Here is a 17699-nt window from a genome sequence, read left to right as displayed (position 1 = left end):
AAACACAACATGAATGTCGTCAACAAAAAGTACAACATTAAACATATTTTCCAAGATGTGAGATAATTAACTTGCTATCTGTAATATTGTATATCTTTGGCACCGGGACATTACGTACTTTCGAGGAAAATAGGCACTTTTCTCGACTCATACACTGACTTTTAGAAGGGATTGCGTGACGATAAGCTTAGCAACCACGTTACGAGACATGACAACGTGAACGCGATTGGTCAAAAGTCTGCTAGGGTGGGGCGTTATACGTTCCGCCATTCTTTGTCCAATAGGATTTCGATCTCCTCCTTCCTCTAATATTTCTGCCGTTGCCAAGGAGAACGGAAGCCACTCCTGTACAATAAGGAAAGCTATTTTTATTGTACTGTCTTCGCCGCTGCATTAATTTTTTTCACAAAACAGAAACGCATCTTGCTTTATTCTTGGACTAAAAAGGGGACAAAAACAAAATGTCTTTATTGGTAGGTATGCTAAGGTAATACCACAGTTTCTGAATGTTGCATGAGAACGGTGTTGTTTATGGTAGGTCAATATAATGATGTGTGTTATTTATGTGTTTGTTTATCTTGTTAACTAGCTAACGTTAGCTAGCTAACAGGTCAGTAGTAAGGGTTGTTGCTTATTACGTAGGTATATTATGTATGCCCCCTTTACCCCATACCACACTAATGAAGTTGAACTGTCCTGCCAATAATTATTTTTCTTTCTCTCTGTCTGAGGGACTTTCTAATCTGGTAGGATGGAGAGTAGAGGTCAATATAGGATTAGAGAAATGTCTACGACAGCCAATGTATGTCAGAGAAAGAACGGACTTCTTTATTCAACACAGACAAGTCATTCATTTGAAGTTGTCTATTTTTAGTGGACAAATTCAGTGCAGGCTAGCCAGGGTTGTACCAAATGACTGTTGGTAGGCTATATCCAGCGCTACAGGCTAGCCCAATCAGGACCTGTTTTCACCTGGAGTAATCAGTTAAAGCCTCTTTTGCTGGCTTCCCCTTTAAACCCAGGGACCAGTTGCATAAAACTTCTTAAATTAATTCCCCCCCTATCGTTTCCCTTAAAGTCAGTTGCGCAAAAAAATAAATAAGGCGAATTTCTCCCTTAAATGAAGTGAAAAAGTTATGGGTGCCCATGAGGTCCTTTAAGTGTTTCATTCACTACCCACGCTGTAAAGTGTAAACTAATAACCGGGAAGCAAGTACAGGGAGTGAATGTAATCAATTTAATTTAATAAACGAACATTGAACAAAACAAGAACCTCGAGTAGCGTACAGGCATGAAACATATAAACAGAAACGGTTGAGGAAGGAACCAAAGGCAGTGACAGAAGTATGGGAAGTAATTGAGTCCAGGTGAGTCTCATGACGCGCAAGAACGATGGGTCAAATCGTCTTACCGATTTATTACACAATTCACTTAATTCCTCGTCAGCTCGGAGATTCGATCCGGCAACCTTTCGGTTACTGGCCCAACGCTCTAACCATTAGGCTACCTGCCGCCCTTGGCATAAGACACCACAAAGATGCCGCTCCGGGCGGCTGCCCATGTCGCCCTTACCTAAATCCGCTACTGCTTGTAATTATCATTTTCACTTGCTTTCTTCAAGTGTCAAATGTCATTTTTTGTACACGTGATTTTTTTCACTTGTCCCGTGTGTTTACAGGGGATTTGAACACCTGTTATGGGCATTTTACACGCGTTCATTACACCTGTTCAGCCTATTGGGGAAGGAATGGGGTTTTTGGATAATTGCCGAAAACAACTTATTTGGTAGCGAACGTCACTTTTTTTATATATAATTTATTAATTGAAAAAAGCACATAGACTTCATAATTCAGAAAGATATTTCTTCATTTTAATGAGCTATCCATCATTTTTCCTTGTCTAAAGTATCAAGTGTGTGTGTGTATATATATATATATATATATACACACACAATTATGACTCTTTCCATCCACCAGATGGGATTGTTTCGCTACAAGTTCCAACTTTTCCAAAACCCCATTTGTTTGATGAATAAATTAAAGTAATAACAGTCACTATGCTTTCCAAACCACAAAGGCTGGATTAAAATGTTTTCTGAAAATGAATTTATAAACGGTTACGGAGGCAGGACCAGGGTGCACAACATTTGAGATAAATAAGCTTCTTGTGCATATGGAAAATGTCTGGGATCTTTTATTTCAGCTCATGAAACATGAGACCAACACTTTAAATGTTGCATTTATTTTTTTGTCCAATGTATATAAGTCCATGTGAAAATGTGGTGCAAACTGAGACGTCACCGCTTAAGTTGGTAATCCAATGTTTTGAAAATAGCTGGCTGGCCGTCTGTGCAGTACATAACATGCACATATCTGATGTTATCTTAAGGCTACCCCTGCACAGTTTATTTTGTCATTGATAGAATGTACATTTATCCTACTTATTCCCTGACATTGTCCAAGTTCTGATTTCTCATTAATTCTCCCTTCCTCCTCCAATGCATTTCGTATTACCCACTTCCTCACCAGACAGTAGCAACAAACTATTAGAAACGGTGCTAATTTCATTCATCCATTTTTTTTTAAAGGGTAGTAGACATTTCCCCGATCATAGTCTAGCTCAAACCTAATGAAACTGTTTCAGCATGTAAAAAGTAACAGTACAAAACATACATTATTTAAGCAAAAATAAAATGAGTTTTGACTGAATAGATATTTAATAAACATTTCAAAACAATACATACTATAGACCTGCTAAATTACTCACATCCAGTATTTTAAAAAACATTAGAAACAGAATAAACTAAAATAATTCTGTATTTATTTCAGATGTAACAATTGTTCATGAAGCAAACATTGTATGACTTGGTGAATATGTGGGAGAAAGAAGCAGTCTGTTTTCCTCCCCCTCCTAAATCCGTGGTGCTCGTTCAACATAGCATTTGGAGATTCCTGTGAACTTCAACAGTTATAAACATGTCATTCTGAACAGCAACATCTTCCTTACAAGAATTTAGACCAGTTGACAATTCAACAGAATTCAGTCTTGTTCATGTTGATGATCGGTACAACATGAGACAGATAGCAAGACATGGTATATCAGACCGTATACTACGGGTATGAGTCAATATTACTTGTTTACTGTTGCAATTACATTGTTAACCTTGGGAATTTGTGGTATATGGTCAATATACCACGACTAAGGGCTGTGTCCAGGCATGACGCAACGCGTATACAGCCCTAAACCGTGGTATATTGTCCATATACCACAAACACAGATGCATGTGAGTTTTCAAATAATGTTACTACTACTAGCTTTCTCTCTCCCTGCTTTTCCTGAACATGTTTATCTGATATAGCTAGTTGTTATTGTTCTTCCTTGCTCATCCAAAGCAGGCTTTTGTCCTCCTCTTCAGATGCTTTGACTACCTGATCATCATGTTGTGGCTGTAACATGGACAATGCATTATAACAACAAGATTCACTCTTTGAAAAAAGGGTTCCAGAATGGTTCTTAGGCTGTCACCATAATAGAACCCTTTTTGATTCCAGGTAGAACCCCTTTGGGTTCCATGTAGAACCCTCTGTGGAAAGGGTTCTACATGTAAGAAAACATGGTTCTACTTGGAACAAAACATGGTTCTACCTGGAACCAACAAGGGTTCTTCAAAAAGTTATAACTTTTTTTTAAAAGCTGAATAACTTAAGTTCTAGATAGCACCTTTTTTTCTAAGACATTTTCAGGAAAAGCAGCTCATTTAGCAAGCCAATAAAATGTCTCTCTGATATAACTAGCTAGTAATTCTTGTTCTATAGGTTTTCCTCTTCCTCGCTGGTCTGCAGATGCTTGAATACTTTACATTTCCTAGGACTAACAACGTTATCAGATAACGTTATACATTTTCGGGAAAATCAGCTCATTTATTAGCAAGCCAATAAAATACCTATTGCATTGGTTCAACCTTGAAATGTAGCTACTCAAAATAAAGATCTTACCTTTTTATCTCTGTAGCAGTTTGCTCCCGTCTGGGCACTGCAACAGCCAGATCTTATTCCCCATTCTCTTGTCTAGATTCTGCAAGGAGCTAACCTGTTCTCCTAAAAAATGCTAATTGCTAAGTTAGTCAACGTGAGCAAAAAAAATCTCAGCTTGCTAACTAGCAAAGTCAACCAATTACACAATAAATATGCACAAGGTAAAAAATAATTTTCTAAACTAATGTTAGTCTCAACCAAATGACAAGTACAAAGAACTATTGCTCTGTCCAACAACGTAACAACCATTAGTTACAGGCTAGACAGAATACTATTGCTAGCTAGCTAACTAGCCATGCTATTGTAATGAAAATAAGCTAGCTAGCCTGCGCCACCTTTGTAGTTGTAATATGTGAAAAAAGTTGTTTTAATTTCTTCCTCCATTTTTCTCACCAAAGCCTTTACTAATTTTAACAATTTGATCCATATTTAGAAACATGTCCTCCCTCCATGAGTAAGCGATTCATCGCAACAAGCCGAAAGTCAAACTCTCGGAAATTGATGTGAGGGGCTACAATGTGGTACTTTCAGACGCATGAAATGTACCCGTTACTACACAGGTGTTCAGTGGCACAATTTCACACGTCTGAAAGTACAATATTAAAACGTTCTAATCACCTGTAAATGCACACTGAACAGGTTTAATGAACGGGTGTAAAAAATGCCCATAACAAGCGTTCATATCAAGACGATTTGAAACTCATGGCCTTCCATAACTAACTGGAGACAACGAGCGCCAGAGTAACTTAGCTTGACATGCTAGAAAATAATAGAAACAAGTAAGGATATGAAACGTGTTTCATTATCTTCTGAATCAAATTGTTTCTCCTGTAACGATATGAAACGTGTTTTATTATCTTCTGAATCAAATTGTTTCTCCTGTAACGATACGAAGCGTGTTTCATTATCTTCTGAATCAAATTGTTTCTCCTGTAACAATATGAAACGTGTTTTATTATCTTCTGAATCAAATTGTTTCTCCTGTAACGATATGAAACGTGTTTTATTATCTTCTGAATCAAATTGTTTCTCCTGTAACGATATGAAACGTGTTTTATTATCTTCTGAATCAAATTGTTTCTCCTGTAACGATACGAAGCGTGTTTCATTATCTTCTGAATCAAATTGTTTCTCCTGTAACAATATGAAACGTGTTTTATTATCTTCTGAATCAAATTGTTTCTCCTGTCCTGAATGTAGAAGTTATTCTATTTTGCGAGCTCCCACAATAAATGCCATCTTTTGAGACGTTTATTCTGTGAATAATGGTCGTCTCCATGGTAACCAGAGACTTTTTCTGCCTTACATGACTTCAAACTTCCATAAAACGTGTCAGTGTTGAGCCAGTAACCGAAAGGTTGCTGGATCGAATCCCCGAGCTGACATGGTAAAAATCTGTCGTTCTGCCCCTGAACAATGCAATTAACCCACTGTTCCCCGGGCGCCAATGACAGGATGTCGATTAAGGCAGCCCACCACACCTCTCTGATTCAGAGGGGTTGGGTTAAATGTGGAAGACATATTTCAGTTGAATGCGTTGTCAGCTGTACAACTTACTAGGTGTCCCCCTTACCCTTATCTAAGAAAATGTTAGAGGGGTTCTACACTTAAGATGTTATATGCAAGCGGCTGTTCTGTTCTGGGCACACTCCTGTGAGCCGAGCAGACGCCAAATTAATCCACTTCCCTTCTCAAGGAGGGGAGCACTCTTTCTCTTTCTCTCCCCTCCTGAATGGCTGAGGTGAGACAAAGAGGGATGTTCTTTATTTTAGGGCTATTAAGGCAAGAGCAAGGCGGTTCGAGTTCTCCATATTCATTTACCAATTTATTTTCTTTCTTTACTTTATTAGGTCTATTTGACAGGGACAATGTATATTTATCAACATTTCTGTAAATGTGCACGATTTAGCCAGTCGGAGGATCATTTTTCATTAGTAGTCCCTTGGACGTTCTACCTCCCACCACCACTACTTGAAAGGTAAAAGTGAAGAAGTATAGTCGTTTTCTTTCTGTGTTTCTAGAAGAGATGTCCTAGCTCCCCTGTGCGTGTCGTTAATCTGATCTGAGACCCACCCTGCAGCGTTGTGATTCTCGTCAGTCAGTGTGTCTGTTCTCCCAGAAGAAAGTAGCCTACTGGAGCTGCTGTGTGTTGACTGCTGATCATGATGACTGACTCTACTATGGGACTGCGTGTTGGACCAGGGCCGGGACCAGGCCAGACTTCTCCGCTGAAGGTGAAAAGAGACTCCTCACAACAGCACCCTGTCTGCATTCTTTGTTCCCATCATGTGATATATTTTATCACGTTTCGACCCCTGAGACTCCGCACTCTGCATTCTATGCCATTCTAGAATGCAGTGTGTGTAGTCCAGGGTCGAGCACAGACCTTTCAGGGGCATGTGCCCCCCCCCCCAAAAAAAAAATCATAACATACCACTGTAGCGAAAATGTTAAAATTTTTGACCATAGTCCTATTTATTTCTGCAACAGCACACTCACTCATCATCACAAGTTGTAAGCAAGCTCGTGAACAGTGCCTCCTTGGCATCGGGATAAGAGGATGGGCTATCAGCTGATCATTTATGATTTATGTAAATCTGCTGGTTAGCTAGCTCGATTTCTTTTGCTGATTTCAGATTTATCTTCAATGCTCGTATCAAATAATAACTTAATAATGTCATATTCATAATGTTTCAACTCAATATGTGGTACTCGGGTTTTATGAGGATCCCCATTGGCTGTTGAGAAAGCAGCAGCTACTCTTCCTGGGGTTTTATGAGGATCCCCATTGGCTGTTGAGAAAGCAGCAGCTACTCTTCCTGGGGTTTTATGAGGATCCCCATTGGCTGTTGAGAAAGCAGCAGCTACTCTTCCTGGGGTTTTATGAGGATCCCCATTGGCTGTTGAGAAAGCAGCAGCTACTCTTCCTGGAGTTCCACACAAAACATGAAACATAATACAGAACATTAACAGACAAAAACAGCTCAAGGACAGAACTACATACATTTTTAAAATAGCACACGTAGCCTACATATCAATGCATACACACAAACTATCTTGGTCAAATAGGGGAGAGGCGTTGTGGCGTGAGGTGTTGCTTTTTCTGTGTTTTGAAACCAGGTTTTCTGTTCATTTGAGCAATATGAGATGGAAGGAAGTTCCATGCAGTAAGGGTTCTAAATAATACTGTACACTTTCTTGAATTTGTTCTGGATTTGGGGACTGTGAAAAGTCCCCTGGTGGCATGTCTGGTGGCGTAAGTGTGTGTGTCAGAGCTGTGTGTAAGTTGACTATGCAAACAATTTGGAATTTTCAAAACAATGTTTCTTATTAAAAGAAGAAGTGATAGAAAAGTGTTGAGGGCCTAGAGAGCTGCCCTGCGGTACACCATACCCTACGTGTTTGACATTAGAGAGGTTTCCGTTAAAGAAAACCCTCTGAGTTCTGTGAGATAGATAGCTTTAAATCCACGATGTGGCAGAGGTTGAAAAGACATACGTTTTCTCAACAAAAGGTTATGGTCGATAATATCAAAGGCTGCACTGAAATCTAATAGTACAGCTAACACAATCTTCTTATTATCAATTTCTCATTTGTGTCAGTACATGTTGAGTGCCCTTCTCTATAAGCATGCTGAAAGTTTGTTGTCAATTTGTTCACAGAGAAATAGCATTGTATTTGGTCAAACCCAATTTTTTTCAACAGTTTGCTAAGAGCTGGCAGCAAGCTGATAGGTCTGCTGTTAGAACCAGTAAAGGCCGCTTTACCACTGTTGGGTAACGGAATGACTTTGGCTTCCCTCCAGGCATGAGGACAAATACTTTCCTCTAGACTCAGATTAAAGATATGACAGATAGGAGAAGCTAGGAGTCAGCTACCATCCTCAGTAGCTTTCCTTCTAAGTTGTCAATGCCAGGAGGTGGGTCATTATTGATCGATAACAATACATTTTCCACCTCTCCCACACTAACTTTACAAAATTCTAATTTGCAATGGTTTTCTATCATTATTAGTTTTTTTTATGCATGAATACGATGGCTCACTGTTCATTGTTGGCATTTCCTACCTACATTTTCCCGCTTTGCCAATGAAGTAATCATTAAAATAATTGGCAACATCAAATGGTTTGTGATGAATAAGCCATCTGATTGGATGAAAGATGAGGGAAAAAGTAAAAAATTCGTTTTTTTCCCCAATCATTCTTTATATCGTTGATCTTGGCTTCATAATACAGGCTCTTCTTCTTCTTTGTTTAGTCACGTAACTTCTCAATTTCGCAGTAAGTCAGCCAGTCAGATGTGTAGCCAGACTCCTTAGCCTCTCCTTTTGCCCCATCTCCTTCAACCATACAGTTTTTCAGTTCCTCATCAATCCATGGAGCCTTAACAGTTCTAACAGTCAGTTTCTTAACAGGTGCATCTTTATCAATAATTGGAAGAAGCAATTTCATAAATTCCTCAAGTGCAGCGTCTGGATGCTCCTCATTAATCACATCAGACCAATAAATATTTTTAACATCATCCACATAAGAGTCACAGTAAAATATGTTGTATGATCTCTTATACACTATTTTAGGCCCAGCTGTTGGAACTTTGTCTTTCCTGGATATAGCCACTATATTGTGATCACTGCATCCAATGGGGACGGATACAGCTTTAGAACAAAGTTCTACAGTATTAGTAAAAATGTGATCGATACATGTGGATGATCTTGTTCCTGTAGTGTTTGTAAACACCCTGGTAGGTTGATTAATAACCTGAACCAGATTACAGGGACTGGTTACAGTGAGGTTGTGTCTACACTTGATACTTACATGTGACTTCTGCTATCAGAATACGAAGATCGCATTGAAAAGACGGGTCTTAAAAGTTGATTTGTAGTCTGATTTGTGTTCAGATCTGTTTGACCACTTCAGGTGGTGGACAGGGATGCATCATGTGCAGATTTCTCCTCAGTCTGGATGCCATCAGGCTACCGAAAGCGCATACAGTAGGGCTGTCCGCAACAACAACAAAAATATTGGTTGACCGAAACTCGTCTGTTCTTTCGACCAATCCATTGGTCAACATTTTCAAATGTGTATTTTTCCATATAAAATCAACTGTATGCATTGAGCTTGTCTGATGCTTTAAGCTCACGGTTTGGTGAAATAAGACCCACATGACTCAAGAGGGAGCCAGAAATCTAGATAACCAGAATTTCAAAAAATACTAACCTGACCCAACCATTCTCCTCCTGCTGGCTTTCGCAGATTCTGCCTTTACTCTCTGAAGTTGCTGGTAATAGCATCGTAACTGTGTAGTAACTGTGTAGTAACTGCATTGTAACTGTGTAGTAACTGCGTTGCTGGTAATAGGCTACAAGAGGAGTCGGCAACCTTTTCTCATGTGGAATGTACATTTATCTGACCACTTCTACTGATCTGCGTGCCAGTTATGGTTTTCATATGCACATTTTTGTGGAACAGGTTCATTTCTTTTATAATTACATCTTCATATCTGAAAATCATTGTCATGTGGATAATCAAAATTCTATCCAAATCTAAATGAAAATGCAACAAACTTGAAACATTGTATAAAATATTCTGGGTCCTCAATTTCCCACGACAGCGAGCTCGGGACAGACACAGCTGTAGGCTATTTGCGCTAGTGTTAAGAGGCGGTGCTTTACTTGGGCAGGAGCCCAGCGGAGCTGAGTATCGACACCTCACATGTTCTACTGCTTGCGTTCCTGTTCCTCTTATAGAATATCAGCTCAACAGTATTGTGGACCACCTAAATATAAACAGTACCAGCACCCAAAATGATTACCAGAACTTATTTCAGTCCTAGTCAAGCACTGATAAGAAGTAATCTGGTAGACCTATTTTTATGACATTTCCACCGGATCAGAGCAGGACATTGTTCCCTTTCACTCTGAGTGGTCATCAAAAGGGAGAGAGCTGGAAAGATCTTTCAAATACGTTGAGGAACTATTGTCCTTCTCAGCTGATGTAAAAACCGACTTCGTTCGCTTTCTGTTTGAGGTGAAGAAAACATGACTTTGAGAAGCTTCACAGCTCATTAGTGGTGGTGCGATTTAAGCCAATCAGAAACACTATCAGATCCCCAAATGTGCACATTTATATGCCTAGGTTTGTGCGCAGGCCAGGTAGTCTATATGTCTACTTCTATGTGTAATCAGGCCAGGTAGTCTATAGACCTACTTCTATGTGTAATCAGGCCAGGTAGTCTATAGGTCTACTTCTATGTGTAATCAGGTAGTCTATAGGTCTACTTCTATGTGTAATCAGGGCCAGGTAGTCTATAGGTCTACTTCTATGTGTAATCAGGTAGTCTATAGGCCTACTTCTATGTGTAATCAGGCCAGGTAGTCTATAGGTCTACTTCTATGTGTAATCAGGTAGTCTATAGGCCTACTTCTATGTGTAATCAGGCCAGGTAGTCTATAGGCCTAATTCTATGTGTAATCAGGTAGTCTATAGACCTACTTCTATGTGTAATCAGGTAGTCTATAGGTCTACTTCTATGTGTAATCAGGGCCAGGTAGTCTATAGGTCTACTTCTATGTGTAATCAGGCCAGGTAGTCTATAGACCTACTTCTATGTGTAATCAGGTAGTCTATATGTGTAATCAGGGCTAGTCTATAGGCCTACTTCTATGTGTAATCAGGGCAGGTAGTCTATAGTCTACTTCTATGTGTAATCAGGTAGTCTATAGGCCTACTTCTATGTGTAATCAGGGCCAGGTAGTCTATAGGTCTACTTCTATGTGTAATCAGGTAGTCTATAGGCCTACTTCTATGTGTAATCAGGCCAGGTAGTCTATAGGCCTACTTCTATGTGTAATCAGGCCAGGTAGTCTATAGACCTACTTCTATGTGTAATCAGGCCAGGTAGTCTATAGACCTACTTCTATGTGTAATCAGGTAGTCTATAGGTCTACTTCTATGTGTAATCAGGTAGTGTATAGGTCTACTTCTATGTGTAATCAGGCCAGGAAGTCTATAGACCTACTTCTATGTGTAATCAGGCCAGGTAGTCTATAGACCTACTTCTATGTGTAATCAGGTAGTCTATAGGCCTACTTCTATGTGTAATCAGGTAGTGTATAGGTCTACTTCTATGTGTAATCAGGCCAGGTAGTCTATAGGTCTACTTCTATGTGTAATCAGGTAGTCTATAGGTCTACTTCTATGTGTAACCAGGCCAGGTAGTCTATAGGCCTACTTCTATGTGTAATCAGGCCAGGTAGTCTATAGGCCTACTTCTATGTGTAATCAGGCCAGGTAGTCTATAGGTCTACTTCTATGTGTAATCAGGTAGTCTATAGGCCTACTTCTATGTGTAATCAGGCCAGGTAGTCTATAGGCCTACTTCTATGTGTAATCAGGCCAGGTAGTCTATAGGTCTACTTCTATGTGTAATCAGGTAGTCTATAGGCCTACTTCTATGTGTAATCAGGCCAGGTAGTCTATAGGCCTACTTCTATGTGTAATCAGGCCAGGTAGTCTATAGGCCTACTTCTATGTGTAATCAGGCCAGGTAGTCTATAGGTCTACTTCTATGTGTAATCAGGTAGTCTATAGGCCTACTTCTATGTGTAATCAGGCCAGGTAGTCTATAGGTCTACTTCTATGTGTAATCAGCTAGTCTATAGGTCTACTTCTATGTGTAATCAGGTAGTCTATAGGCCTACTTCTATGTGTAATCAGGCCAGGTAGTCTATAGACCTACTTCTATGTGTAATCAGGTAGTCTATAGGCCTACTTCTATGTGTAATCAGGCCAGGTAGTCTATAGGTCTACTTCTATGTGTAATCAGGTGGTCTATAGACCTACTTCTATGTGTAATCAGGCCAGGTAGTCTATAGGCCTACTTCTATGTGTAATCAGGCCAGGTAGTCTATAGACCTACTTCTATGTGTAATCAGGCCAGGTAGTCTATAGGTCTACTTCTATGTGTAATCAGGCCAGGTAGTCTATAGACCTACTTCTATGTGTAATCAGGCCAGGTAGTCTATAGGTCTACTTCTATGTGTAATCAGGTAGTCTATAGGCCTATTTCTATGTGTAATCAGGCCAGGTAGTCTATAGGCCTACTTCTATGTGTAATCAGGCCAGGTAGTCTATAGACCTACTTCTATGTGTAATCAGGCCAGGTAGTCTATAGGTCTACTTCTATGTGTAATCAGGTAGTCTATAGGTCTACTTCTATGTGTAATCAGGTGGTCTATAGGTCTACTTCTATGTGTAATCAGGTAGTCTATAGGTCTACTTCTATGTGTAATCAGGTAGTCTATAGGTCTACTTCTATGTGTAATCAGGTAGTCTATAGGTCTACTTCTATGTGTAATCAGGTAGTCTATAGGCCTACTTCTATGTGTAATCAGGCCAGGTAGTCTATAGGTCTACTTCTATGTGTAATCAGGTAGTCTATAGGTCTACTTCTATGTGTAATCAGGTGGTCTATAGGTCTACTTCTATGTGTAATCAGGTAGTCTATAGGTCTACTTCTATGTGTAATCAGGTAGTCTATAGGTCTACTTCTATGTGTAATCAGGTAGTCTATAGGCCTACTTCTATGTGTAATCAGGCCAGGTAGTCTATAGGTCTACTTATATGTGTAATCAGGTAGTCTATAGGTCTACTTCTATGTGTAATCAGGTAGTCTATAGGTCTACTTCTATGTGTAATCAGGTAGTCTATAGACCTACTTCTATGTGTAATCAGGTAGTCTATAGACCTACTTCTATGTGTAATCAGGTAGTCTATAGACCTACTTCTATGTGTAATCAGGCCAGGTAGTCTATAGGTCTACTTTGTGCTCGTCCTGACTCAACATTCACAGGAGCACTCCAAACAAAAGACAAATAAATTGATGGAATTCAATGTTTGCAGAGCGCACAATGTGTCCACTTGATTGGAGTCCACCTGTGGTAAATTAAATTGATTGGACATGATTTGGAAAAGCACACACCTGTCTATATAAGGTCCCACAGTTGACAGTGCATGTCAGAGCAAAAGCCAAGCCATGAGTTCGAAGGAATTGTCCGTAGAGCTCTGAGACAGGATTGTGTTGAGACACAGATCTGGGGAAGGGTACCAAAACATTTCTGCAGCTTTGAAGGTCCCCAAGAACACAGTGGCCTCCATCATTCTTAAATGGAAGAAGTTTGGAACCACCAAGACTCTTCCTAGAGCTGGCCGCCCGGCCAAACTGAACAATCGGGGGAGAAGGACCTTGGTCAGGGAGGTGAAAAAAACCAATTGAATCCATTTTAGAATAAGGCTGTAACTTAAACAAAATGTGGAAAATGTCAAAGATGTTTGAATACTTTCCAAATGCACTGTATATAGTATGCAACATCCCAAATGGCACCCTATTCCCTATGTAGCTCTATTCCTGGTCAAAGTAGTGCACTATATAGAGAATAGGGCTCCATTTGAGACGTTGTAACGTTTTCCTACCCACTCTCCGCTGAAGGAGCAGCAGCAGGGTTGGAACGCGGCCCCGCGGTGGGAGATGAATCGTTATACCACCATGAGACAGCTGGGGGACGGGACCTTCGGCAGCGTACTCATGGGCAAGAGCAACGAATCTGGAGAACTGGTGGCCATCAAGAGGTGAGGGCATGGGTGAAGGGGCTGTGGTGGTGGTGGGAGGCTGTGGGGGTGAAGGGGCACCACAGAATAATGTTTATAGAGCTGTTGTCTTCTGAATAAACTCTCAAAGATCTGGTCATCTTTTATATCTGTAGCAGTCAATTATTAATCGTCACCTTATTCAGTCTCATCTGAACGTCGTTAAATTTTTGGTTATCTTCACGAACCCTGGCTAACAAGTTGAATCAGCAATACAACATTTGGTTGAATTATTTATTTACTAAATACCTAAACAATCACACAGAATTACATATACACAGGATGGATCATACATTGATTACTAATTATGTCATAAAAGAAAACGTCCCTAGTGGATGGAAGCGATATGACGGCTGGTTACACAAAGACAGGGGGTTGGGTTTGAATGAAAGAGCGGGAAGACTGAGGAACAGAAGGATTGGGTCTCTATCGGACCTTATGAAGCTATGCTGGCGTAAATACAGAATCTTATGCATTCTAAAGTACCGCCCATTCGGAAAAGAAAAATGCAAGAAATATATTTACTCTGAGCCGCGCTTCGATAGATTGGTCGAAGATGGAAGGCTGGGTTGCCCAGCAGAGATCTCTCTTGTCCTTTGAAGAATATTTCTTGGCGGATACGGTGTAGTCTGTCGTCTTGTGGTAGAACGGATACGTTGTAGTACCCTGTCGTTCTGAAGAGATTGTCCGTCCTCTCCTAGCCCACGTTTACAGCTGCTGCTGATACATCCTAGATGTCGAGTTATCACTTCTTTAGTGAATAAGAGTTCAAAGTTCATGCCAAGTTGCCATACTATAAGTTCATGCTATATTCTGGCTGGTATAGTCGAAATTCATTCTTCCAGCGTGGCGATCGTCACCTCCATGTTGAAATTCATTTTGTTAGGTTGTAGTCGTTCAACCATTCGCAACCAGAGTTCACCCTGAGGTTGGTTTAGTTTGCGGTGAATTTGGTCACGGGGCTGTGGGGGTGGTGGGAGGCTCTTCTACATATAGAAATGTAGAAGAGGGGTTGGTTCATTTCCAACCAATGCCTATTCATGTGGGTGTGGCCACTGAGTGAGCATATTTTACTTATGATAACAATTCTCTCATTTTAAAAACAAAAATTACATTTCATCTTTTCACAAATAGTTTCATATTTAAAATGTTTAATTGCACAACAATTCCATGTGAATCTGATAACTAGAATGTGTAGACTTTCCAGGATACAGTTTATGTCTTCCTGTCAACAGTAATAATGTCTCAGACGACGACTGATCTGACATCATATTCTTTAAGTACCAACGGATACTTTCTACTGGTTGGATTACCGAAATATTGTTCCGTACACAACCTTTCGATGTTACCATACTCTCTCTGTTAACGAAAGGCTTTCCAAGAGTTCATTCTGTAGAGTAGAGCGAGAAAAGGGGGAAAGCTATTGGGGGTCATAAATCTCACCAACAGGGCAACGTCATGACAGGGGACTATCACTGTAGCCTCGGTCCAGGGAGAGGGGACTATCACTGTAGCCTCGTTCCACGATGAGGGGACTATCACTGTAGCCTCGTTCCACGGTGAGGGACTATGACTGTAGCCTCGGTCCACGATGAGGGGACTATCACTGTAGTCTCGTTCCACGGTGAGGGGACTATCACTGTAGCCTCGTTCCACGGTGAGGGACTATGACCATAGCCTCGGTCCACGATGAGGGGACTATCACTGTAGTCTCGTTCCACGGTGAGGGGGCTATCACTGTAGCCTCGTTCCACGGTGAGGGACTATGACTGTACCCTCGGTCCACGATGAAGGGACTATCACTGTAGCCTCGGTCCACGATGAGGGGACTATCACTGTAGCCTCGTTCCACGGTGAGGGGACTATCACTGTAGCCTCGTTCCACGGTGAGGGGACAATCACTGTAGCCTCGTTCCACGGTGAGGGGACTATCACTGTAGCCTCGTTCCACGGTGAGGGGACTATCACTGTAGCCTCGTTCCACGGTGAGGGGACTCACTGTAGCCTCGTTCCACGGTGAGGGGACTATCACTGTAGCCTCGTTCCACGGTGAGGGGACTCACTGTAGCCTCGTTCCACGGTGAGGGACTATGACTGTAGCCTCGGTCCACGATGAGGGGACTATCACTGTAGCCTCGGTCCACGGTGAGGGGACTATCACTGTAGCCGCGGTCCACGGTGAGGGGACTATCACTGTAGCCTCGGTCCACGGTGAGGGGACTATCACTGTAGCCTCGGTCCACGGTGAGGGGACTGTCACTGTAGCCTCGGTCCACGGTGAGGGGACTGTCACTGTAGCCTCGTTCCACGGTGAGGCGACTATCACTGTAGTCTCGTTCCACGGTGAGGGGACTATCACTGTAGCCTCGTTCCACTGTGAGGGGACTATCACTGTAGCCTCGGTCCACGGTGAGGAACTATCACTGTAGCCTCGGTCCACGGTGAGGAACTATCACTGTAGCCTCGGTCCACGGTGAGGGGACTATCACTGTAGCCGCGGTCCACGATGAGGGGACTATCACTGTAGCATCGTTACACGATGAGGGGACTATCACTGTAGCCGCGGTCCACGATGAGGGGACTATCACTGTGGCCTCGGTCCACGGTGAGGGGACTATCACTGTAGCCTCGGTCCACGGTGAGGGGACTATCACTGTGGCCTCGGTCCACGGTGAGGGGACTATCACTGTGGCCTCGGTCCACGGTGAGGGGACTATCACTGTGGCCTCGGTCCACGGTGAGGGGACTATCACGAGCCTCGGTCCACGGGAGGGGACCTGGGCTTCGGTCCCTGGGCTCACTGTACTGTCCCGGAGGTCTTCCTCTCCCTGCTCTCAGTCATTTGATTTGCTGCAGTTTCTCTCTCCTCAGTCTAAGGAATTGACCGTTGGGAATGTTGCTTTTAGAGATTTAGGATGATTTACTGTCATAGCTTAGTGTTCCTACTGAGAGGTTTATGAACAATAGTAGTTTCAAGCGTATCACCTTTTTAAAAAACAGTGAGGTCGAGGAAATTGACAGAGGAATTACAATGCTCTAATGTAAATTATTAATGTGGATTAGTAGAGTTGGCATAGAACACAAATCTACTCAAGTCCTTCTCTGTGCCCCTCCAGACTACCAGAATATCGTCAACGTATCGGCACCACAGGACAATATTAGAAAAGAACGCTTTAGAGACAGCATATGTAAATAATTGTTTTCTTCCCAGAAACCCAGAAACAAATTAGCATAATCCCCATTTTATAATTCCATTCGCTGTTCCCTGGTATTGGAGGTAAAAAATAGCCAGCATATTGAAAATAGTTCCTATATAACGCCATTTTGGGTTAATGTCAAAATAAAACCAGAAGGAGGCAGCAGACCTTCAGGGCGTGTATCTTTAGATAGTGAGAGAGGACTTCTAGGCTTCCTGTACGGGCATGTTTCTATAAACACCTGGAACATCCATAGTTACAAGTATATCATTAGATTGAACTTCTCAATGCTCTCTAGCATATCAGTGGTGTCACCCAAGAATACTGGGAGCGAAGGAACCAACTTTTTAATAAAAATAAAAAAAATTCTACAAATTTGGGATAGGGGTTCCGTGAGGCTATCATTATCAGAGACTATAGGCCTCAGGAAGTAGAACCGGTAGACTGTTAGATATACGGAATACAAATTGGTCCAAAACACCTGACTCAGGTTTATTTCATATCATGAACACCTATGCACATAATAGGAGTATATCAATTGTGTAAAGTTATTATTCTTGTATTAACCATCTAATAGATATTAAATGTGTCCTTTAACTTGTATTGAATGTAGGCTCTTAGATTAAATATGTTCTCTCAGGATGAAGAGGAAGTTCTACTCGTGGGATGAGTGTATGAATTTACGAGAAGTCAAGGTAGGAACCACTATCTGAAATGGCGCCCTACTCATTATAGTGCACTGCTTTTGACCAGGGGCGCAGTGCAATATAAGCTGCCATTTCAAATACATCCTAAGGCAATTTAAAACCACCATGACATTTTAAA

The 17699-nt window shown here is 41.4% G+C and overlaps 1 pseudogene; it reads left to right on the top strand.

Moving 5' to 3' along the window:
- Positions 1-338: 338 nt before the first annotated feature.
- The window catches only part of LOC139560058 (serine/threonine-protein kinase MAK-like), an 83333-nt pseudogene continuing 65972 nt past the window's right edge, over positions 339-17699 (top strand).

Source organism: Salvelinus alpinus, chromosome 30 (assembly GCF_045679555.1).
Source record: "Salvelinus alpinus chromosome 30, SLU_Salpinus.1, whole genome shotgun sequence".
Taxonomy (NCBI): Eukaryota; Metazoa; Chordata; class Actinopteri; order Salmoniformes; family Salmonidae; genus Salvelinus; species Salvelinus alpinus.
This window is presented reverse-complemented; position numbering and strand designations above follow the sequence as displayed.